The 24,453-nt window shown below is 50.0% G+C and overlaps 1 long non-coding RNA gene across 1 annotated transcript; it reads left to right on the top strand.

Moving 5' to 3' along the window:
* Nucleotides 1–1,333: 1,333 nt before the first annotated feature.
* On the top strand, nt 1,334–23,269 carry LOC147911477 (uncharacterized). Its single transcript, XR_015551041.1, has 3 exons — nt 1,334–13,135; nt 20,295–20,493; nt 20,862–23,269. It is a non-coding gene; the product is annotated as an uncharacterized LOC147911477 (long non-coding RNA).
* Nucleotides 23,270–24,453: the final 1,184 nt, after the last annotated feature.

Below are 24,453 nucleotides of genomic sequence, written 5' to 3'. Positions count from 1 at the left end.
TTTATATTATTTGTGAATAGCTTCTGTTGGAATATGAATGTCTTTTTTCTTGTGTCTTAGAGGAGGAGAGTTCAATAGGGGAAGCTCACTCTGCCATGATGCTGATGTCACTCTCTTCTATATATTTATATGATTTAATTCAAATATATATACACATACTTATTTATAAACATTCAATATATATTCATTAAATATATATTATTTAATTCAACATATTGTTCAATATAATGATTTATATTATTCAAAAAATGTACATATCTTATTTCTATATATGATCCTGTACTTGACCAAACTCAAGCCAGGCTCCATTGAGCCCTCTTCTTGACTAGGTCTCAATCTTGGCCAATTATAACTATGGCCTCTCAGCACAAATCATTTCACACACACACGTTATAAGACTTAAACGCTGACATACTTTCTAACAGCTCAAATCCACATCCTTAGGATGACCCCTGCCCCCTTAAAGTGCCTGCCAGAGAAAGCTCAAAGCAGCCAAAAGAATTGACTGTTTGTTCTGGCCAACACTCGATCATTGGCCCCTGACATCCTTTTCTTAGAGCATTTACCCAAAAGTGCTTACAACTGTGGATATTTCCTTTGTCCTTTTCAGTTCTATATGTGTCTCCAATAACCCAGGAGTGCATTTCTCAAGGTCCTGAGAGCCATTCCTTGAGCTGAGGACAGGGTGTCTGTCCCAGACTCTGTGAGAGGAGAGAAGTGAAACTTTGATCATTTCCAACCAGCAGACACAACTGGCCAGATCACACTGCACTGACCAACACTGTAACTTTCCCCTCCCTGACTCGACTGAGCCCCTGCTCACCCCTCTGCCTGCTCCCTCATTCTCCCTTTCAAATGGCCAGTCACTTCTGTACAAATCAAATTGAGTTCAGTTCACCCTGTTCCCTCTTCCCTATTGCAGTGGTATATTACTGATTAAAATCTGTCCTGACCACTTTAACTAGAGTCTAGCTTTGTGTATACTCTATATTTAACACACATACAGATAATCTCATGCATATGCATATATATGCATATACCAACATAACCATGGGCCCTCCAGGACCAGTTCAACTGACTCCTTCTTATCAACAGAGTAGTTAAGAGTTTTCTTTCAGGAACTGAGACCCCTAGTCCAGTTAAGGCCAGTTGAGACCACCAACCCATCAACTAGGCCTGCGCAAATGCTCAATAAATGACATTTTTTTTTTTAAAGATTTTATTTATTTTATTTTTTCCCCCCAAAGCCCCAGTAGATAGTTGTATGTCATAGCTGCACATCCTTCTAGTTGCTGTATGTGGGACTCGGCCTCAGGATGGACGGAGAAGTGGTGCCTCGATGCGCACCCGGGATCCGAACCCGGGCCACCAGCATTGCAGCGCGCGCACTTAACCACCAAGCCACAGGGCCGGCCCAAATGACATTTTTTATATCAAGGAGCTAAAAGCTCCATCCTCAGATCATCATAACACTGCCAATTTCTGAACACACATCCGATGAAGAGCCACAAAGCTTGACTTTGCTTGTGAAGATCATCAATTACGTCACTTCTCCTTACTTCCAATCATCTACCTCCACATGTCAGACCACCCTGTCCTTCATCCCATAAATTGTGCCCCAAGCCCTGGATCGGGGAGACAGATCTGAGACAGACACATGAGCCCTGTCTCCTTGTAGATAAATCTCACAAAATAAAGCTACAATTCTTTTCCCAAAAGCTGATGCCAGAGTAATTGGCTTTCTTAATGTGCATTGGGAAAGAGAACCCCAATATTGTGCGGTAACATCAATACATACATATACACTTAATGGATGTTTTATCTTTTTTTTTTTTTCTTTGTTGAGGATTCACCCTGAGCTAACATCTGTGCCAGTCTTCCTCTATTTTGCATGTGAGTTGCCACTACAGCCTGGCCACTGATGAGTGGTGTAGGTCCACTCCCAGGAACGGAGTGTGGGCTGCTGAAGTGGAGTTCTCTGAACTTAACCACTAGGCCATGGGACCGGCCCATGTCTAATTGTTTTGAAGATGTTACTAGATATGCAGTTGAAGTTTCACTATGATCTCTGGATTTCCTTGCTGCTCCTTTAGTCCCTCACTTCAGTGTATGTGTTTCTTGCTCCATTTTTCATGCTAGAGGAATTCTTCAAATATCAAGTGGTCCTTGGCTACCTGTTCATATTTCTGTGACGGGAAGAAAACAGCTGAGTAGGATCTCTGTGGGCCTGATGGGGCCTGTGAATGTCTGGACTCAATGTTTCTTCAGGGATGTTGAGTGTTGAACTAGTAACAGGCAAACAGTGTTGGTGCCCATGCTAGTCTGTAACAACATATTTATTCCACACATTCCTACAATGACAGACATCATCAGAACACATGGAAAGGCTGACAACACACCCACACACACACACTATTTGCAAATGACCATCAGCATTCAGACTGTAAACTACACCTGATAATGCACACTGATACTCAGAACATACACACAAACTCAGACACACATACAGACCACTCAGAGCCCACAGTGACTTGAATTCTCTAAACACACGCAGACATCAACAAAACACACCTTCTGAGTAGTTTTAAGCCATGAAATTTGTGCTAGTTTGTTACAGCAGCATAACAAACTCCACTTTAAAACTGTTGTCCAGGTGCCGGCCCCATGGCTTAGCGGTTAAGTGCGTCCGCTCTGCTACTGGTGAGCCGGGTTCGGATCCCAGGCGTGCACCGATGCACTGCTTCTCTGGCCATGCTGAGGCCACGTCCCACATACAGCAACTATAAAGATGTGCAACTATGACATACAACTATCTACTGGGGCTTTGGGGAAGAAAAAAAGTAGGAGGATTGGCATGGATGTTAGCTCAGGGTTGATCTTCCTCACAAAAATATAAATAAATAAATAATGGACTGTTTTCCAACCACTTTGTGTTCCCACCAGCAATGTAGGAGTGTTCCAGTTACTTTCCATCCTCATTAACACTTCTTATGGTCATCCTCTTTAATTCTAGTCATTCCAATAGGTACGTAGCAGTATGTTAATGTGGTTTTTATGTGCATTTTTCTCACGATTAATGACGTTGAGCATCTTTTCATGTGCTTATTTGCCATCTGTTTATCTTCTTTAGTGAAGTGTCCAAATCTGTGCCCATTTTAAACTTGGATTTTCTTATTGCCGAGTTTTGAGAGTTATTTATTGTCCTGTCAGATATGTGATTTGCAAAGCTCTTCTTCCAGTCTGTGGCTTGCCTTCTCCATCCTCTCACCAGTGTCTTTGGAAGGTCTGTGTAACATAACTCGAGAGGCTCCACATGACCTTATTTTCCTTGGATGAGAAACAGAGTGAGGTTGGAGCACCTGAGTCCAATCAGACGTTGATCAGAGTTGGGGCTGGGTCTCACTTTTAGTAAACCCAGCCCTTCCGCTTTCCCCGTTCCTGTTTGCTGTGCTCCTCTCCCCCGCACAGGGGTCTGGTTCTAAGTCTGGTAGATCTCTATCTCTTCAGGTTTGGGAGCCCACAGAAAATTCAGCTACGCCCTTCAGATATCTCAGCGCAGCTCTCCAGCCTCCTACCTTACATCGCTTCACAATATGGCACATTCCCTGAAGGTCAGACTAGCAGTATGCTGGACTTAGGCCACTTCCACCACTTCTGGACGTTTCACTTTGTTTTGTGGAAGATTTGGCCTAGTTCCTCAGATTCCTGTGTGGAACCAAAACTTAGCACATGTGCTGTGAGAAAGAGCAGTTGTGTGTTTGCAAGCCCTCAGGTTTCCTCTGCCACACCAGTCCTGCAGAATCACTACAAGTTTGGCTAGTTTCTCTTTTCCCTAGCCGAGGCTCTGACTGAGCAAGCCAGATCCTCGGTAACCAGCTAGAATCAGAAAACGCCTCCAGGGGAAAGAAAGATAAATATCCTTGCTCACATAAAATACTTTTTCATCTTTCTGGAATTTTAGTTGGTTGATTCTGAAGTTGTCTGATGCTCTAAAAATATATCTATAATTTATCTGGCTTTGTCCAGTTTTGCAGCAGGAGTGCTTTCCTGTCCTAGTCTCCTCTAAAACAGAAGTTCCCTTCTCATTAGTTTTTAACTTCATCAGTTATACATTGTCAATATTATTATTGATTCGTGAAGTCATGCTTTCAATGATTTATTCAGATGTTTACCCTTTTTTATCCTCACGATCCATTTTTACCTCTTAGCAGTTCTTCTATCAGTTTCTTTCTGCTTAAAGTATATTCTTTTTCACTTTCTAAGTTTTTTTCCTTGAGGAAGATTAGCCCTGGGCTAACATCTGTGCCAATCTGCCTCTATTTTGTATGTGGGTCACCACCATGGCATGGCTGATGAGTGTTGTAGATCCACTCTTGGGATCCAAACCCACGAACCCAGGCCTTGGAAACGGAGCGTGCTGAACTTAAACCACTACACCGGGTAGCTGGCCCCCTTAAAGTATATTCTTTAGAAGATCCTTAATGAGCATTTGTTGGTGGTAATACTCTTAGTAAATGTTTGCATAAAAATATCTTTAAGTCACCCTAGTTCTTCAGGTATGGTTTGATTGGATATACACTGAAAGTTCTTTTCTCTCTGTACCTCGAAGATTTATTCCAACTCTCTCTTGCCTTCCAATGTTAAGAAATGTATTATAGGTCTAAATGTAAGTCTCTGTAAGTGTTCTGTTCCTCTGTGGAGCTTTGAATATCTTCTTTTGTATTTAGTTTTCTTTGGTTTCCCTGGATGGATCTGGCTCTAGATTTTTTTTTTTTAGTTGTGCTTGAGATGTATTCAGCTGCCTGAATCTAGAGTAGAAGTCTTTTATCAATTCTGTAAATTACTGTTATTATGTCTGAATATTCCTTTAAATCATATATACATTTATATTATTTAATTCAAATATATATAAACATACTTATACATATTCATTATATATTCATTAAATATATATTTATATTATTTAATTCAATATATTATTCAGTATAGTGATTTGTATTATTCAAAAAATATACATATATTATTTATATATGTAGTTTCCTGTACTTACTGTTTGTACTGGGAGAAACACAGAAGAGATAGAAACAGACTGGATTAGTCTTGTCTGAACTCCTATCACGTAGGACTTGAATCATTCAACAAATGAGCCATTAATGGCGGCTATACCACTGGGATCACTTCTCCTTCCTTACCATCGCCTCCCCTCTCTGCTCCCACTCTAGTTCCAGGGCAAGTTACCTGTGGCTCCTGAGTGCTGCTCCTTGGCCTGGAAGGGCCTTCCTTCACCCCATCCACCTTGTGAGCTCACCTTACCCTTCAAGACTTGACTCCAGTGATGCCTCCTTGGGAAGCCCTCCCTGACGTTCTATCTCCCCAGACCTGCTCTAGGCCACCACCCTGCCTCCTGCCCACGTCCATCACTGCCTGGCACCTTGCTGGGCCCCCTTGTCTGGACTTCATGTCCAGTCCAGTCCCACAGGAGGGGAGGAAATGCTTAGGCTCAGGGCAATGGAGCAGATTCCTGGACTGTGGTGACACTGCCCACCCCAGGAGAGGTCATTCTTTGGGCCTCTTCCAGCTTGGGCCCAATGCAGCTCAGGGGGAGCCAGGACACAGGGAGGCTGGCTCTGGGCTAAGCAGGTCACAGGGTGGGCCTAGGGAAAAGGCACAGGGAGCCACACAGAGGGGCTCGGGGCAAAACTCCAAGTCGACAATACCCTTGCTAAGGGCAGCAGGGGCCAAAGGCAGCTGCGCAGGCTGCAGGACGTGCTGGTGAGCTTTCCATTTGCTCAGAGAGTCCCAGGGCTGGATAGAAGGAACTCAGGAGGCCCATCTGAGGTGGAGGTCACCTCGGGGGCATGCAAGCAGAAGCTGCGGGTCCCACAGCAAGTGGAATCCGAAGAGCTGACCCTCAAACTCCTTGCGGCTCTAACGTCTGCGAGTTGGAAGTCAGTCCCCTCAGTCACAGCCTCTAGCTGCCCCCTCACAGGGCTGTGCCTCTCAAACACCGCTCCCAAGGAGAATGGAGGCTGAGGGTGAAGGCAACCTCCTACCCCTGAGAACCGTTGTGATCACAGCCTCCCGCAAGGGGCCAAGGATGATGAGAAAGGGACAGAGGGACTGACCCACATGACTTCCCCTCGGATGCTGAACATGCTTGTGATTCACGGGGCCAATCAGTATCTGTCCTCCTCCTCCACTCCTTTCTCCCCAAAAGGACATGTCAGTGTTTACTATGACATCCACAGACACATCAAGGGCATCTGGGAAGAATCATGTGTACATCTGGAGAGAAGGGAACTGTGAAAACCAGTAATATCTGCATCCATGTGTGCAGATACCGACATCTACATACAGCTGTCACATTCCTCCAGCAGCCCCGGAATACTCCACAATCACGCTGGCAGGTTTTAGCACATGGGAGCCAAACCAACTGGTGGTGTCCCCAAGTACCACCACTGCTGGGGCCTACCATGAGGGTGGGAGGAGGCAGGGTGCCATGCCCCATCTCACAAAAGTCTGGCTGGTGTCCAGGAGGGTCTCACAGCCTTCTACAATCATGCCCCCATTGGCTATGTTTTCCTGGATGCTCTCTGTTTCATTTACTTCATTGTGCATTATCCTGTGGAGACAGAAAATGTCAGAGACAGGCTGCCCCCACCTCTCAGCGAGAAGGTAATGCCAGGCCTCTGGCCAGACCTAGGAAGAAAGCCTAGGGTTCTCAGGTGGAGCCTGTGTTCACAAAGGGGGAGAGAGCATGCATATTGAATGCTCGCTCTGCCGGGCACTCTATGGACATGATCTCCCATCATCCTTTTGATAGCCCAAGGAGACAGGTGTTGGAAATGTAAATGGAGATTAATAGCTAGAAAGCAGGTCTGATTTAAAAGTCTGAACCACGTGGAACAGAGATGGCAAAACTGGGAGGACAGGAGTACAGAAAAGAAGCTTTCTTCATTACTCTGATCTCCACACCACTACTGGGCTTATCTCCATCCACAGAACTCCACCCACCCATCCTGCCTCAGGGCCTTTGCACTTAATGTCTCCACCCCTCCCCCAATGCACTTTATACAGTTGCTTCCTCAATGTTCGGGCCCTGGAATGACTTAGTTTTGGAGCACCTGGCAATCCAGCTGGCTCACGGAAAGACTGACTCCAGTAGGCTCCAGCATGTCTTGAGGGGAGCAAGACACACCTTGCCCCTTAATCTAGAAAGAAGGACAACTCTCTTATTTGTCCTGTTCTGACTGCCGCAACACCCCTCCTCCAGGAGGTGGCGCCATTTAACTGCTTTTTAAAAATAGCATTGGCGGTGGGGCCGGCCCCGTGGCTTAGCGGTTAAGTGTGCAAGCTCCGCTACCGGTGGCCTGGGTTCGGATCCCCAGTGCTCACCAACGCACCGCTTCTCCAGCCATGTTGAGGACACGTCCCACATACAGCAACTAGAAGGATGTGCAACTATGACACACACCTATCTACTGGGGCTTTGGGGAAAAAAAGGAGGAGGATTGGCAATAGATGATAGCTCAGAGCCAGTCTTCCTCAGCAAAAGAAAAAAAGAGGAGGATTACCATGGATGTTAGCTCAGGGCTGATCTTCCTTACCAAAAACAAAAAGAAAAAAATAGCAGTGGTGGGAAAAGAAGCCTGTGAGTTACCAACTTTGCTAAGAGCCTTGGTGGGTTTTCAGGAGTCTTAGGAGATTAGTAATCATGTGGGGAGGAGCTTCTGGAGAAAGTACCCCACCTACTCCAAGAAAAACACAAAACCTCTTATTTGTCTGCTGATGCCTCAAATTCTACAACCACGACCAGATCACCAAGAGGGCTGGTTAATGTGTGTGGTGGTAGACACTGTCCAGTTTAACCCTCCCAGCAATGAGAGATGACACTGGTCTAGCTGGATCTCTAATTAATGAACTCAGCGTGATGAGCAAATTACTGGGCCCCTCCGACCCTCAGTTTGCTCACCTGTAGAAGGTCGGAGTGAGGATGGAAGAGAATGCATTTCACTTGCTGACCTCAGGCCCAGCACACGGCAGGAGCTTGTGTAAAGGGCTGTGATCACTGTTGCTAGTATCATTGGTTGCAAAGGTGTTATTATAAAACTATTATTATCTGTTGTTTTCTGGTTATCAGACTGGGGCATGGAGATGGGGTCTCTTCCTTAGGAGCCTCAGTCTGTCTCTCCCAGCAATGCTCTTCTCAGCAGCCCAGGCCCTAGCCCTCTTCTGGAAGGGAGTGGGCACAGGGTGGCACCTTTCAAGGATATGCTAGTTCCCTGGATATGGACTCATATTTGGAGGTGAGCAAAAGTAAGCAGAACCATTTCTTTTGACGAGGGTGGGGATTTTGCTGAGGAGGGCTGTATTTGCTACAAACAAGGGGGCGATCCCACAGTAGCAACACTAGTTTCACTGTTAGACAAGTGCCAGCTGCAGCTGCTCAGGACTCCTGCCAGCCCCGGCTGGGGTTTGTGCTGAGAGCCACACCGTCCACGCAGCTGGGGAGGAGTTCCCAGGGACGCAGGGTCCCGGGGGAACTGGAATTGACGACCTGGGTTACAGTGAGCCCAAGAGATGAGGTTCAGGAGAAAAAGCGGGACAAAGGCCAGAGGTAGGAAAGATCCAGCCCCAGGGGAGGAGTGTTTCTGAGCACAGCCGGGGAGGATTTGTTATCTGATGGCTTCATGCTGGGCTGGGAGCTTTCCTCAGTCCTCCAAGGGGAGAGGAGCATGAAAGGGCTGCTTTCAGGGCGATGGGAAAACTCACTTCTGTGCCATTAAGGTTGTGTTCAGGCCAGATGCAGGTGATCAGGTGGAACAAAGGATGAGTAGGCTTTGGGAAAGGGTGATCCCCTTGGCACCCATGTGCCTTCCTCACTACTACCCACACTGGGACAGGGCATCCCACAGGGATGAGGAGCCTCGCTGGAGCCCCAAGTCTTCTCCTTGGGGAAGTGTGCAGGATTTGGCTCCTTGGGGTATGAGAGGACTGGGGTCCCCACCCCACAATGGTTTCTGTTAGTCTGCAATCACGCTCTGATTACATCTGCTCCCTGAATGAACCTCCACTCCGGGGCCTGTGCTCTGCCCTAGTCCAGCCTGGTCCTCCCACTGCCAGGCTGGGAGACATGGCCCTACTGGCTGCCTTTTGCTGGACACGGGAAGACATTTAGGGCACTGAGTGGTTGGCAGGGCTGGGGACTGTACCCCACATGCTGCAGAACCACACTCCCTTGTAGCTTCTGGCAGCCCATCACTGCGTATGAGGCTGCTCATCATCTCTTGGCCTCCATAAGGTGCAGACCCCAGGGCTCAGCTCCTGGTACGCACCTCGTTCCTGCCTAAACTCACTCCCCTGGTGATCGCACCACTCATGTGACTTTAAATACCATCTCTGACCTGATGGCTCCTGAATGGCTCACTCCCTTACACTCCAGACCCAAACGCCCTCCTCCCTTCTTGTCCTCTCCACCACTGTTGTCCATCTCAAGTTCAACACACCCCCAGTAAAGCTCCAATGAAGCAAGAAAGACTTCCCCTCCACACCTGCCCCTCCTGCACCTCTCTCCATCTTGGTTAGCAGCAACTCCAACCTTCTGCTTGCTCAACCAAAAACTCTCGAATCACTCTTGACTCCCATCTTCTCTCTCCCCACATCTAATGCATCAGAAAATCCTGTTGTTTCCATCTTCAAAACACACCCAGAATCTGAACCTCCTGCTCACCTTCATACCACCACCTGGTGTAGGCCACCGTCAACTGCTGCCTGTGCTGTTGTAGGCGCCTCCTCCCTGATCCCTCTGCTTCTGCCCCGGCAGAGGAAGTTTCCCCCTGGGCTTTGGGGACTGAAAGAGGGGCAGCAGAGGGGCCTTGACCAGAGGGCTGGGGCCTCTGACACTGGACAAGTCATGGGCTTGTCCACCCATGACACTGCCTGCTGTTTACTGCAGCCTTTGGCACTTGAAGGCCCATCACCCAGGACCCCCTCTGGGGCTCCTATACCACAGGTTGTGACACACTGGCACTGGAGAACAGAGGAAGTTGGCAGAGTGCCTGTGAGTCCCTTGGCGGATCCCCACCCTGGCAGGTGGGCCCACGTGAGTGCTCATGGCCCTTCCTCGAACCCCATCTGTGCCAGGGACAGCACACCACCCACACAATCCCACCAAGTGCCCCCTGGGCTTGAGCTGTGAACTCCTCAGATTGCTCCGTGTCCCTGCTTCCAGGTGGGACAGGCTGGGGGTCCCCGAACACCCACCCCTTGGGATCCTAACCTGAACATGACATTTTACCATCTGGGGCTCAGCAAACTCCCGCTGGGGAGCATCCTCAGCCCTGGCCTGTCCACCGGGGGGGCACCTGGGAGCTGGGTTCACCCAGACAGCACCCCCAGTTTAGCCCTGGCATTCTCCAAGCTGTTGGCTCGATGTGCTCATGAAAAGTGGGCCAGGATCTCGTGCAGTGTCAGAATGTGCCTGGGAATCTGCAGCAGGGAGAGGCAGGGGGACAGGGACAGAGGCAAGGATGGGGAAGGACAGAGGGACAGGGAGACAAAGGCAAGGAGAGAGACAGTGATGAAACAAGTCAGAGATAGAGCAACAATGGAGAGAGGGAGAGAGAGACACCAAGTGGACGGAGAATGGTACTCGCAGCTCCCAGCACTCCCATGAGCAGGGCTGAGGATGGACACCCACAGCACTTCTGATCACAGACTCTAACGTGGAGGCTCTTCCAGGGTCTTGTCTGGGCCAAGAGCCCAGAGCTTGAGGCTCTAAGCCGGCAAGCAGAAGGGCCTGGAGGTGGGCTCAGGACCAGGAGCTCCCCCTTGCCTTCCCACACTGCCTGCTCTGTGAAGCTGGACAGGCCTGTGGTCCACTGGGTCAGGGGCTGGCTCTAACTCCATTCTCCAGGCAGCCCAGACCTGGGGCCTGTTAGGGCCTGGGGCCTCCTGGCCATGGCCCCCTGGTGCCCCCAGTTGTGGCTTCCTCCCAGCTGGGGCCCTCACTGCCATGGCCCCCCAGCAGGCTCCCCAGCCTTGCGCCCTCAAGGACAGGGCTAGGTGCCAGCTGGAGCATGGGGTCAGTGAGGAAGGTCTCCAGAACTATCTCCTTGCAGTCAGTTTGGCCTCATAGTGCTTCAGCAGCTTGTCAAAGTCACTGTTCTGCTTGCAGTGAGCCAGGATCTGCAGGCTGTACTGGTGGCTGGAGACCAACTCCTGATAGAAATTGACCATGGGCAGCAGGATGGCCAACAGGTCTGCTCAGTGGGATGCCCCACAAGCCCTTGGTCACCCAGCCCCACCCACGGAGGTCAGGGCCAGGCTCTGACCTCCCAGCCAGAGACACCCTTGCCTTTGGGGATGACTCTGGCACCACTGCCCTATCCACAGCCAGATAGGTGGACCCAGGTATCAGGACAACATCAGAGTCACAGATCTTTATAGAGATGGGGCCCCGACTAGTCTGACTCCTGTGTATTGGAAGGTCGGAGAGGGCTGTTGTGGGTGCTGTGGTGTGCCTCGCCGCCTGAAGGGTCTGAAGGGCCACCCAGCTCTGGAGCTTTGGGGGGGTTGGCTGAGGTCTCTGTGGTAAGTGAATTGCAGCTCCACATCCCCCTCAGCCCTTTCTCCCCCATGAGGCCTCCCTCCCAGAGTGCCCCGCCAGTGACAGAATTGACCCATCCGAGGTCATAAGGTGAGTCAGTAGCTGGCTTGGAACCAGGTCTCCTGAGTCCCCCATTCCAGTGCTTCCCCCACATGACATGCCCTCCCGAGTCTCGTCCCCTCAGCTGTCTGTCCATTTATCCACGTGTCCCTGTCCTTCCATGCCTCCCAAGGTTCAGCAACTTGGGTCTGCTGCTGGCCTGCTCTGCCCCAACCTCTTGGAAACACAGTACCCTGCCTTCCAACCCCCAAAAGCCCAGCCAATCTCCCCAAACCTGCCCTTCAGTACTTGATTGGCAGGGATGGGTCCACTGACACCTCTGCTTATAAACTCCATTGAAAAAGAAAAACATGCCTCCTTTGCGATAAACTCTAAGTGGGAGCTTACACGGGCATTCCACTACCCAAGGGATGGCACCTTCAACCACGCAACTACAGGAAGTGCAGACCTCGTCTTTCTAGGGCCACTTCCCATTGTGACCTTGGGGAAAAGTGGGGCTCTCTGACTTAGGGAAAGTGAACAACAAAATGTCACACTCAGTGTGGGAGAGGCGCGATGCAGGGGTCCTGCTGTGCAGCCCTCGGGGCCATCAGGGCGGTTCACCCCGCTCGGAGAGCAGTGACGCAGGGTGGACGGAGTGGGAGCCTTGACCGTGCTTCTACCTTTTGTTTCAGTCATTCTACTTTTGGAAACCTGTCCCAAGGAGACGCTTTCTCATATGAACATTTCAGATGCAGAGATGAGTGTTTCTAGTAACAAAAATTTGCAACAACTTTAAGAGCCAAGGATGGGAGATGGCTGCATGGATGATGGCATGCTCACAGGTACTGGGGCATCATACAGCCATCAAAAAGCATACTTTCAGCATGAGAAAACAATTGTGCTACAATCTTAAGTAAAAAAAAAAAACACATTACGGTTCAAATTCAATATTCATATGTGTGACATTATGTAAATAAAATGGGGAAAAAACCCAAGATCTGTGCATAGAAAAAAATTTGAAGAAAACACAACAAAGTGTTTACAGTGGTTATCTTTGAGAAACAGAACTATGCTTGATACAGCTTTTAACATTTTCTGCTTCTCTAGATTGTCAGATTTTCTCAAATGGGTTCATATATATTATTTTTAAAAGAGAAATGTAGATAAGAAACTAAAAATATATCTCTTCCTCCTAGAAAAACAGCTTTTGCCAACTTGTCTTTCCTCTTCTGCTCCCTCTGAGGGATTCTGTGTTTTTAAGGGGCCGCTGTTACACTCTGGGAGGATGGAAGTGCCGCCAGCCTGGAGGAGTGGGCCCTGGAGAGGGACTTCTCAGGTGGAGGCGGGAGCAGGAGGCCTGGGGACCTCTGCCAGGGCTGCCTGCTCACCCAGGCCCCAGTGGGCCAGCTGGAGACGCAGGCCTTCAGCCCTTGGTAGAGATCTGGTGCAAACACACGATGGCCTCACTGACAGAGGAGGCACAGGGTAAGCTCTGGCCACGGAGTTCCTGCCCCTCCAAGGGTCCCTCGCCCCCAAGTCCAGCAGAGCTGAGGGGACCAAGGAGAGGGCAGGGGCTGCCACCACCGGTGGGACTCTAGCAGCAAACACCTTTCTCAAGTGACACCTTATGTGAAAACCCCATCAGCGGGATGGACTATGTAACTTGTGAGGCCCAGTGCAGAGAAAATATGCAGGACCCCTTCTTTAAAAAATGACAAAATTTCAAGATGGTGACAGCAGACCACTAAACCAAACACAGACTTTTGTAAACATGGGTCACACGCCCCAGAAGCTGGCAGAGGATGGCAGCTGTTCTTGTTGCCAGCCCTCCTGGCACCCTCAGTGCACACCTGCTGGGGTAACCCTAAGGGATCTTAGAGGAACTCAGGGCTCTGGAGAATTCAGAGGAAATGCCACTGATGATGTGAAAAGAGCTAGGGTTTGAGACCCACGCAGAGCAGGCTCAAATCCGCCTTATGCTGCTTCTCAGCTGTGTGACCTCCAGCAAGATGCCTAACATCTCTGAACCTCAGGTCTTTCCCGTAAAACATGAAGGGGAAATGAGGTCACCCCTGTATGTAATGGGAAAATTTGAGGGCTTGGTGCAGAGAAGGTGCTTAGTAAATGCTAGCTCTCCACCACCCCCTTTTGGGGGAAAACTTAGAAAAGCAAAAACACCCAGATTCTCCCAAGCACCTGACCTGTCACCACCTCAAGAGCCCTGGGGAACATGCCTCCTCACTGGCAGCTTAGCACCAGGCTGGGTAATGGGTCTCTGAGCACCCTCCAGCCACATTGCCGTGGCTCCCCTCCCAGCACCCTCTTCCCCGCCCATGCTACCCGGCCAGCCAGCTCCAGAACACAGCCCGAGTCTCCTCTCCTAGGATGAGCTGTAAGGATGCCAGAGACACTTTTGCTACTTCCTGCAGCCCCCTCCCCTCCCAACTGTTCCTCCTCTGCCCCTGCTCAACACCCTCAGCTCCTACCACCCTGGAGACCTGGGAACCTCCCCAATGTGTCTGGGATTTGAGCTGAACAACAGAATGGAAGCCAAAGGGACTCTGTCATACACCCCATTTGTGGACAGGCAAACAGGCTCAGAGAGAAAGAGTGAAACCCCTGGGAGTCAGGGCAGCCCCAGCCTAGAAGCCTGTCCCCCTCTCCCTGCAGTGGTCTCTGTCTTTCTCTGCCACATCAGATGCCCCTCCCTGGTCCCCTTCTCCACGTGTGCTCTCTGCTCCATCTCTCTGTGATGACCCAGCATTTTGGCTGTTGGAGGCCCCTGGTGTTGTCCTCCTTGGGGAGCTGTCACAGGGGGCTGTGCCCTCTCCCAGCAGTTTGTGCGCTGAGGGCAAACCCCCACCCTGGGGTCTCACTGAGTACAATAAGAGCAGGGGGTGGAAGGTGCTGAGTGGGCGCAGAGACAACCCTGAGCTGTGTGGCAGACGTCCAAAGATAATAGCTCAGGAAATCACAAACATGCCACAGAGCCAACTCGCCTCCCTTTTCAGGGCATGTGGCTTTGTCCCCTCAAGACCACTTGCTGAACTGCAGGATGAATGGGCTCTGACCATTGAGCCAATGGAGCACTTTGAGAGCAAAATGGGACAGTTACCCGATCTCCATTTTCGGGTTGCTAAAACTACCCCAGCCTGTGCTTGAAGAGCTGCTGAAAATATCTAATGGAGAAATATTCAGGGCTGATGCAGGCTTTTCCGTTTTTTCAATTCTCTGAGAACCTTGGCACATGAAATAATGGCTGTTCTTAGATCTGAACTCTAAAGAGCTAAGGGACTCACACACACACGCTTGTGGAGAGCTCAGAGACTCGTGGATGCCCAGTCAGCACCCTCACTGCCCTCATGTCGGCACCCCCATCCCAGTCTGCTCTCTTGGCCAGTTCTGGGATTTGCACGTGGTATTCTTTTCTCTTTAGGATGGCAGGGTGTGTGTGTGTGTGTGTGTAAATGTAGTCTGTATGTTAAACTGATGGCGCTCTTCTCAGAGACATCTACAGGACACCTACACCCCAGGGACCAGAGCAAAAACCAGATGCAGTCAGGTCAGGCTCTCTGCTCCCTGCAAAAGCAGCACTGGCAGTCTGGGAGCCTAATTTAAGGATCGGGCCGGGTGGGCAAAGCTCTGGAAAGCTGTGAGCCTGGGGACCCTGCAGAAGCCTTGGGACACGGCCCACCTCTGTTACGAGCCAGTGTCAGGTTGGCGGCAAGAGCGCCAGCCCCACTGACCTCGCAGAGGCTGCCTTTCCCTTATCCTGCAGGTCCCTTCTGGGGATGCATTTGCTTTGGATCTGGGTTGGCTTGGCTAACATCCAAGCCTGCTCAGTTGACCTTTGTCAACGATGGCCATGGAGAGTTGGGACTTTGGCTTATACCCCAACTCTCCGGCTACACTCTAGCTCTGGCTGCCCAACCTGGTCCAATGCCTGGCATCTCAGCTGAGCCCTGCCCACTTGCCACCCCACAGTCTGGCCTTCTTGGCCCATCACAGTCGAACCCTCGTTTGCCACACCCCTTAGGTGCACTGCTCGTTGGCTCCTGCCCCACCCCACTCCCCTCTCTAGAGACAGTGTCTTTAATCCAGAATTCATTTAGTCAGTGCCGTCATTGATGGAGGAATTAGTCCATGGTTTTCTCTCTTTTGTTAGCAGTCAAGGTTTTGCTAAAGATCTCTGTAATTCTTTCTTTTTAAACAGCTGCCACACAACTCAGTTCTCTCTCCTTCATTCTCGATTCCCTCTGACCTGTTCCAAGCCTAAGAGATGCCCATCTCTGTCTCCCTTTGTGCCAACCCTGTCAGCATGTCCTGATGGAGTCTCTGTGGTGGGCACCATGCTGGGCACGGGTGAGACACAGCCAGAGGTGGATAAGTCAGATCCCTTCCCTGGAGGAACTTCCAGCCTAAGAAGGGGGTCAGATACCCACAGAGGTAACTTATATTCCAACAAGGTGAGGCCAGACCAGAGGTGCACACCTCCTGCAGTGGGAGGGTCTCACCATGGAAGCCACAAGCACTACCCAGAGGTTTAGCAGGACAAAAAAGAGCCCAGTTGGGCTGGCCTTGTGGTGTAGTGGTCAAGTGAACACGCTCTGCTGCTGGCGGCCTGGGGTTCTCATCCCGGGCCTGCACCCATGCACCACTCGTCAGGCTATGCTGTGGTGGCATCCCATATAAAAGTGGAGGAAAATGGGCACAGATTTAGCCCAGGGCCAGTCTTCCTCAGCATCAAGAGGAGGATTGGCATGGATATTTGTTGAAGGCTGATCTTTCTCACACACACAAAAAGGAGCCCAGCAGGTGTGTTATAGAATGGAAGGAATTGGAGCAGAGGGGATGGTGTGAACAAAGATGCAGAGTACGACAGGGTGTTGATGCAGGGCAGCAGGGGTGGGGATGGCAGGAGGAACATAGGAAACAGGACTCAAGGCACAGAGTGGGCCCTGCAGAGGGGCTGACTGGGGAGGGGTCAAGGCGGCTCTCTCCCTGACAAAGTTAGTTTGCAAACCTGATTCCTTGGCTACAGTTTTACCTTAAACCCTGAATTAAGATCTCTGCAGTTTCTTGCAGAGTCAGCCTTCCAGGATTCTGAGTGCTTCCAAGCCAGGAAAATACCACGACCATCTCTAAACTCCTACCCTGCCTTCTAGGGTTGCTTGAGCCATCCCAACTTACTTCTAATCATAAATGGGAGAAAAATAGCTATTAAAACAATGAAATGGTGCCAAACTGAAGATTCTAGGGGAGGGAAGGATTCTTCTCAGAGGAGGATGCTCCCTTTGTTTTAGATGGTCCTTGGAGCTTTCTGGTTACAAAAGATGAGGTCCAAGAGGCCTGTTAGGTGGGAGAGAAGAGACTGAGCAAAGCTGGATAGTTTTGCTTAATAAATTTTGTGCAGACTTTTGTTTATGTGTCATCTCCCATTACCTCTAGGAAGAGATGGCTATGGGTGGAGGCTCCAGGGCTGGAGAATATAGAGGGAGTAGAGACAGGGCCGATGTCCTCGAAGTGTGACCTGTGAACAGCCCGCTTAGAAGGGCCTAATACCTGGTTTAAAGCTCCGCTGTTGCTGCCCTGAAATTCTTAATAGCACTGCACTTTCATTTTGCACTGGGCCCAGCAAAGTATTTAGCTGGTCCTGAAAAAAGGTATAGAGAATCGTATATTGTTAAATGATTAACCACCAGCTCTCTCAAATAAAAACTCTGACTGGTAGCACCGGCCGATTTCCATGGTGTAAACATTCCTACCTTGGCCCATTTTAAGCTACCGAAGGGTGAATAACAAGCTTGCAAGATTCTTGAAAATTGCACAAGTGACTTGCAAGGTGGTATGAGCCAGCTCCAGCACATCACTGGACGGGGACGAGGGTCTTGACAGATAGAGGGATTATGAACACCCCCACCACCAACAAAATGGCAGTTGGGAGCGTGTGGAGAGAGGCCAGTGTGAAGAGAGGAGGTCAGCAAGAAATCCCTGTAGCAGAAAAGGCTGAGTGACAGGAGGGCAAGGATGTCTTCTATTCACATTTAAGCTGTTTTCTGTTTCAGTACTGGAAAATCCCTTGACTGTATCTAAACCATTCAGACAGTCTGGTGCATACTTGGCTGGTGTCAGGGGCTTGGGGACTGAAGTGGGAGCGAGTTGGGTGTCATTAGGGCTTTCCTGGATACTCTGGTTCTCCTCCTGGTACAAGGCAGGACTGTACAGCCCAGGCCCCTGAAGTCCGGGTGTGGTCATGTGACTCACTTTGTCCAGTGAAACATGAGCAGAGCTGTCAGGCATGATTTGCCATGATCCTTCCCCTGCCATGGGACTGGTGAATTTCCTGATGGTGGAGCCCCATCAGACTGAGTCCCTGTCTCTGAGTGAGAATGTTGTGGAGCAGAACACACAATGGACACACAATGTGAGAGAGAAAGCAATCTTTGTTGTTTTAAGCCACTGAGATTCGGAGGCTGTTTGTAATTGCAGCAGAATCTAGCTCCACCTGATGGGCACGTGGAGTGACCACACGGGGGCAAGGAGCAGTCAAGACTGAGTGAAGACAGCCACTGTGAGAAGTGATATTAGAAGTCAGGAGAGCAGAATTGGAAACCAGACATGGCCAGGAAAATGGAAGACCCTGACAATCCTCAGGAATATGTGGGATGGTGTTTGAGGAAGTTTTCTGGCTATCGGGTGGACCATGAGAGCTTGAGGCCATCCAGGTGACACAGTGGTTCCTGAACATGCACCTTTTAGATGGCCCATCTCCCCAGCAAGGAAGGAATCAGTTGTGGGGCAGGTACAGGTCAAGGATCTACAGCCAGGAGACTCAAGGTTAAGCCTGGATTCCAGCGCTGGAAGTGACCTTGGAGTGACCTTGGATAAGTCCCTTCCTCTTCTGTGGACCTCAGAGTTCTCAGATCCCTTCCAGCTCTGACGTTCTAAGACACTCTGTCTTTGTCATGGGCGTCACTCATCACTTACTTGTCTCCTTGGCACCTCCTGCCTACCTGATGGCCTACTTCCTGGGAAATGTGCTCTGTTTCACCTTCCTGGAGCCCCTCCAGAGCACACAGGTGCCCTCTGCCCTGCAGGATGTGTATGTGTGTGTGTGTGTGTGTTAGAGAGAGAGAGAGAGAAAGAGAGAGACTATAGCCAGAAAGCTTTACCAAGCTGATCTTTTAAAGTCTTGTTTAAAGAAATCGTTTGCCCTGGAGAGTAATGTACTCAGTTGGAAACGTTGTTCCAAATTCCCACCAAAAAGGCCTCTGCTGCCACACTGACACACACACACACACACACACACACACACACACTTTCACTCAAAACTGACCAGTTTGGTGCTCTCCAGCACCAGAGAGGGCCCTGCCCTTTGCACCCATCCCTTCTCTGGCCTATCAACACCCGAAACCGTTCTTTCAAGGTCATATGCGACATGAACCCGCACCCTCTTTGGCCATAAAGTGACTCATTTTCTACCTGGGTTCACACCGAAAGCTCTATTATGGTGCCAGTCACACTTTACCACAATCAGACCTTAAGTGTAGAAACTTCCATCTCTTACTGCCTACCACAGAGCCTGATGTCCATTCATTCATCAAGCCCCTACAGAGTACCTACTATGTGCGAGGCAGAAGGGACACAGTGATAAAGGACACTCCTGCCTTCAAGGAGGTCCCACCAGGCTGGATGGGGGACAGACACCCAAGAACCTGGCTCTGACGTGGCATACTGAGGGTGGGAAAGCCGAGGGAGCAGGGGTCGTGGAGCACATTCTGTGATGCGAGTCCCCAGGAGGAGGCATTCGAGCTTGGTAGGATTCCACCAGGCAAAAAAGCGTGGGGGTGGCAGGAGTACTCCAAACAGAAGCCCCAGCATGTGCCAAGGCCAAGAGGTGCACAGCTCATGACCAGGGACACTGGCTGGAGCCCCAAGTGATGGGGAAAGAGGAACCTGGGGCAGAGGATGAGGCAGTGGTCAGCTGATCTTAGGCAGTTAGTGAACGAGTGATTGAGTGAATGAATGACACCCTTGATCATGAAGCCACTAATCTGGTGCTGGTCCCTAGACCTATTCCCTGGTCCCTAACAAGGACTCAACTTGGCTTCAGGGATATGTGTAGGGCTAGGATAGATCTCAGAATGAACCAGATGGTTTAGACATGGAACAAGCCCTCATCCCAGAAGCCATGTGAGAAGAGGCTACGAGTGGCAAGACTGGCAAGTAGACACTCAGACCTGGGTTCTAGTCCTGGCTCTGCAACCTCCCAGCTGTGTGAGCTTGGGCAGGTGACTTGAGTTCTCTGAACCTGCTTCGTCTTTTGATCCTATGAAGATGGCTATGGGGACTGACTAAGGAAGCTTGTCTGACAGTGCCTGGTGCAGGGTAGAGGAGGTGTGTGGAATCTTAAACTTTTGTTCAAGCTCAAGTTCCAAGCTGATGTGACCATTAGTTCAGAGCTTGGCAGCGGTACCATAAGGTGGAATTGGAAACTTTGGATCTTTGAACATTCCAGGCAGAGCTGGCTTCAAGGGCGTGTGATGGGGTTCTATGCTCAGAAGGCCCAATGCTTGGGGCTTCAAGTTCTGCAGTTGCCACCCTGAAGTTCTTAATCATTTCTCTTTTAATTTGTTTTCACAAGTAACATCTGATGGAACAATGGAGCACTCCCCAGGGGCGTGGAGCCTCAGCCCTCATGTGTTACTGCCTCCTGCTGCCTCCCTGGGATGGTTTCTCAGCTGTTCGCTCCCCAAACGCCGGCACCCCAGAACCCATGACCTCGTCTACCTTCTGTCTGGGAGGAAATGGTTTCAGTCAGCCAGGAAGACACACCTCCCACTGTGAGTCACCCTCCACCCTCTGCAGGGGCCTTGGGGTAGGTGCAGAAAGGGTGAGTGCAGTGCACACCCGATGGTGTCTCAGGGCAGAGTGAGGAGACAGTGTCTGGCACTAGGTGGGTGACTCAGCACGGGCATCTTGCCCACCCCTCATCTAGGTACCAAGTGTATCATGGCACAGAGGTTAGAGGAGGTTGGAGGTTGAAATTGGGGGGTCGCCTGTCTGCCATGGGTGGGTTGGTGGGCTGTGAGAAGGGGAGGTCGACTTCCCCGACTCCACCCAGGGCCTTGCATTTTTCCCTTGCATCAGGCCCTACAAATCATGCATCCGACCCTCGTTAGAATCTATGTTTCCATTTTCCCATCCTCAGCTGAGAGTCCACGGTCCTCGTGTGATGTGGCCAAATGGCTCTGAACATCTGGTGAGCATGGTGAGATGAGGGGTGAGAGGCAATCAGATCATTCGGTGCTGGGTTAGACAGCTGGTGAGGGGCGTCTAAGGGACAGAGAGCCAACGCCTCCCAAGCTTTAATGTAAATGGCAATCGACTGGGATGTTGTGAAAGTGCAGATTCTGATTCTGGAGGTCTGGGCAGGGCCTGAGATTCTGCATTTCCAACATGCTCTTGCTTCATGGACCACAGTTTGAGTAGTGAATTTCTACAAGGCTTAACCTAGGAGCAGCGTGGCCTCCAGACTCATGCGCGGTGAGCCCCTGTAGGAGCTCTTACAACAGGCAGAAGGAACGAATGCTTGGAACTGAGCCAGGATCCCACACTATGACGACCTACCCGGGACTCTGTGTCCCTGGACTCCAGCTGATAATGTGGGAATGCTTAGTCAATGTGGTCATCAGAAAAGTAACTAAAAACTCGCCCATAAATAACCTCACTCAATCCTCACAACCTTGCCAGGCAAGTATAAAAAGGCTGTTTTATAGATGAAGGAATGGAGGCACAGAGGATGGGGGGATGTACTCCAGGTTGCAACTGTCAAGTGGCAGAGGTAGGATCTGAACTCAGATCTAACTAAAGCCCTTCCCACTCTGCCAGCATCACTAAATTTAAGTTTCGAGGCTGGCATAGCTGTGACTGGAAGCTGCTCCCCCTGCCCGTCATGTGCCCCCTGGTCCTGCAGGAGCCTGGAGTGTGAGGTATTGGGCCTGTGCCCTGGGCTTCCTGGCCAGCCTCCTCTGCACCCCTAGCCAGCAGTCACCTCTGCCTTCAGCCGCTCGATATTGATCTCCCCATCCTCGATCTGCTGCCGTAGCTGCTTGGCCACTGTCTTCTCGCCTCCACGATCTGCAGCAGGTGCAGGTACTCCTGCATCAGCGCTTCATGCTCCCTGGCCAGGGTCTGGTAGCTGTGGACAGACAGACGTGGTAAGACACTGTCTTCTTGTCCCCCAGAGATCCAAGCAAAAGTGGGGCTCCCCCACTGACTGCTATTAGAAGATCCTGACTCCCAAACCTGGTGCACAGGGCCTTGACCTGGCTGCTGTGCTGTTACTGACTGCTCTAGCCCCTTCTCCAACTCCTCTCTCACACTCTGACCTCTGGTCCCTCTAACTGATCCTGTTCTCTCTCCTCCCCATCCAATCCACCCCCAGGCCTTTGTACAGGCTCACTCTCTTGTTAAGGGTAATGCGTCTGGTAACTTTAAGTTAAAGTCAACTCTCAAATGGAAGAACAAAGCCCAGATGACAGCACATCTGTTTACAACACGGTTCACTGAATATTTTGAGCCCACTGTTGAGACCTACTACTCAGAGAAAGAGATTTCTTTCAAAATATGACTGCTCACTGGCAAGTGCTGTGATTCCCATGGAGAGACTGATGCTGGTGTGTGCCCCCCTCCACACACACACAGAAGTTAGGAAAAGTCTTATGACTCACATAATAGAGGTCTCTGAGGAGAGCAGGGCCAGAATCACATGCAGCTCTGAAATGGCTTGAGGGAGCAAGGAAAGGAGCCTGGCCTGGGTTTTTATTGTGGTTTGGGGTTTTAAACAAAAAATCTTCAATGAAATTTGTCAAAGATGGTAACGCATATTTTATTCAGAACCACTGTGATACCCAGAGACCACTGTGATGTGATTCACAGTGGGGGAGAAATGAGATTGGGCTTGACTCTAAATGCAGCATGGGCAAGTGGGTTTTCACAGCCAGGCAGCATGGTGGGGGTCAGGGGATGGAAAATTACTAAGAGAAACTCAAGTGTTGGGGTTTCTGGCTAACCTGACCTAATAGGATTCTTAGCAGAGACAGGCCAGAGTGATCAGACACCACCTGAGGGATGGTGGAGGAGGAGGAGGAGCCTGAGCAGATCTCAAGTGTGATCAGACATTCGTGTGTGGGTTCTGGTTAAACTGACTTTGCAAGGTTGTTGCTAAAACTGGATTTTACAAGGAAGTGCACAGACAGGCATACAAGAAGGTTCAGGGGCCTGACTAAAGTTTGGTCAAAGCGAAAAATCTTTGCCAGGGCTGAGACCAGGGCAAGACTTCTGCACACAGACAGGGATTGTGTGGTTGGATCCAAAGCCAATGCCAGAGAACTAAGCCTCCGGACTTGTTCCTCAGCTTGTCCAGGCGTGGACACGAGAGAAAGAGGGAGAGGAGAGGCTTAAGCTGTCAGCATACATCAAAAAGTGCGGAGTCTGACTGCTCGTTACAAGGACAAACATGCGTACAAAAATATGCATTCACAATGGCTTGTTTTTATAGAAAGAAACACCAACAGGAAGCTCAAGAATGATCAGAACTGTGCACTGAGGGTGGCTGGAGGGAATACGCACAGTACAATCTCTTAAGAAGACACCTTGCTAATTCTTGTGAAGCTTAGTGTCACTATATGGTGCACCAGTGTATTTCTCCAACTACCGTGAAAATATACATGCACACACAGACCACTAAGAACATCTAAAAAGCAGCTTTATTCACAATGGCCTAAACCCAGAAGGAACCAAGATGTCCTTTAACAGGTGAATGATACCCAAGTGTTGGACACTGGGGGAAGACACTTGAGGCACACATGGGCTACAGGCACAGCGTAAGGAAACACACGAGTTCAGACAGGGGCTAGAGGAACAGTAAATGAAAGCACTGGTTGTCTAGATGGGCTGGAGGAACAGAGAACGTAGACAAACACGAGCTGGCATGGGCTGAAGCACAGCGGACAGGCACACTCAAGGATGGAAAAGGATGTAGACACATGGAGTGAGAGAAACACGTGAGGGCTTGTATCAAATGTGGGCACAGGAGATAGAGACACTCGAGGAAAGATACACGCTGCAGGTACGTGAGAGAATGGCATTAGTTGTCTGACATGGGTTTTAGAGAGAGGGGATGGAGACTCATATGGGTTGGCAAGGGCTACAGGAACAAGGAATGGAGACTTTTGAGAGATGGTATGGACAGAGGGGAGAGAAAACCTTGACAACACAAAAGGGCAGACATGGGCTGTAATCATATGAGATGGTGACACTGGACAGAAGATATGAGCTTCAGGTAGAGGGATGGAGACACAAAGGGCTGGCATGGTTGAGGTTCATGGGCTGGAGATCCTATGGGGCAGACATGGCTTGCAGCACAGAGTTTAGAAATACACTAGGGAAGACAAGAGATACCAGCTACATCTGTGCTTAGAAGGCAATGGTGTGTACTCCCTGATTTCAAAATATACTACAAAGCTATAGTAACCAAAACAGCATGGTACTGGCACAAAAACAGACACACAGATCAATGGAATAGAATTGAAAGCCTAGAAATAAACCCACACATCTGTGGACAGCTAATCTTTGACAAAGGAGCCAAGAACATACAATGGAGAAAAGAAAGTCTCTTCAACAAATGGTGTTGGGAAAACTGGATAGCCACATGCAACAAAATGAAAGTAGACCCTTACCTTACACCATACACAAAAATTAACTCAAAATGGATGAAAGACTTGAATGTAAGACCTGAA

Source organism: Ceratotherium simum, unplaced genomic scaffold (assembly GCF_057802395.1).
Source record: "Ceratotherium simum simum isolate JZ-2026a unplaced genomic scaffold, ASM5780239v1 HiC_scaffold_43, whole genome shotgun sequence".
Classification (NCBI taxonomy): Eukaryota; Metazoa; Chordata; class Mammalia; order Perissodactyla; family Rhinocerotidae; genus Ceratotherium; species Ceratotherium simum.
The sequence above is the reverse complement of the archived record's forward strand: the minus strand, read 5'-3'. Positions and strand labels throughout refer to the sequence as shown.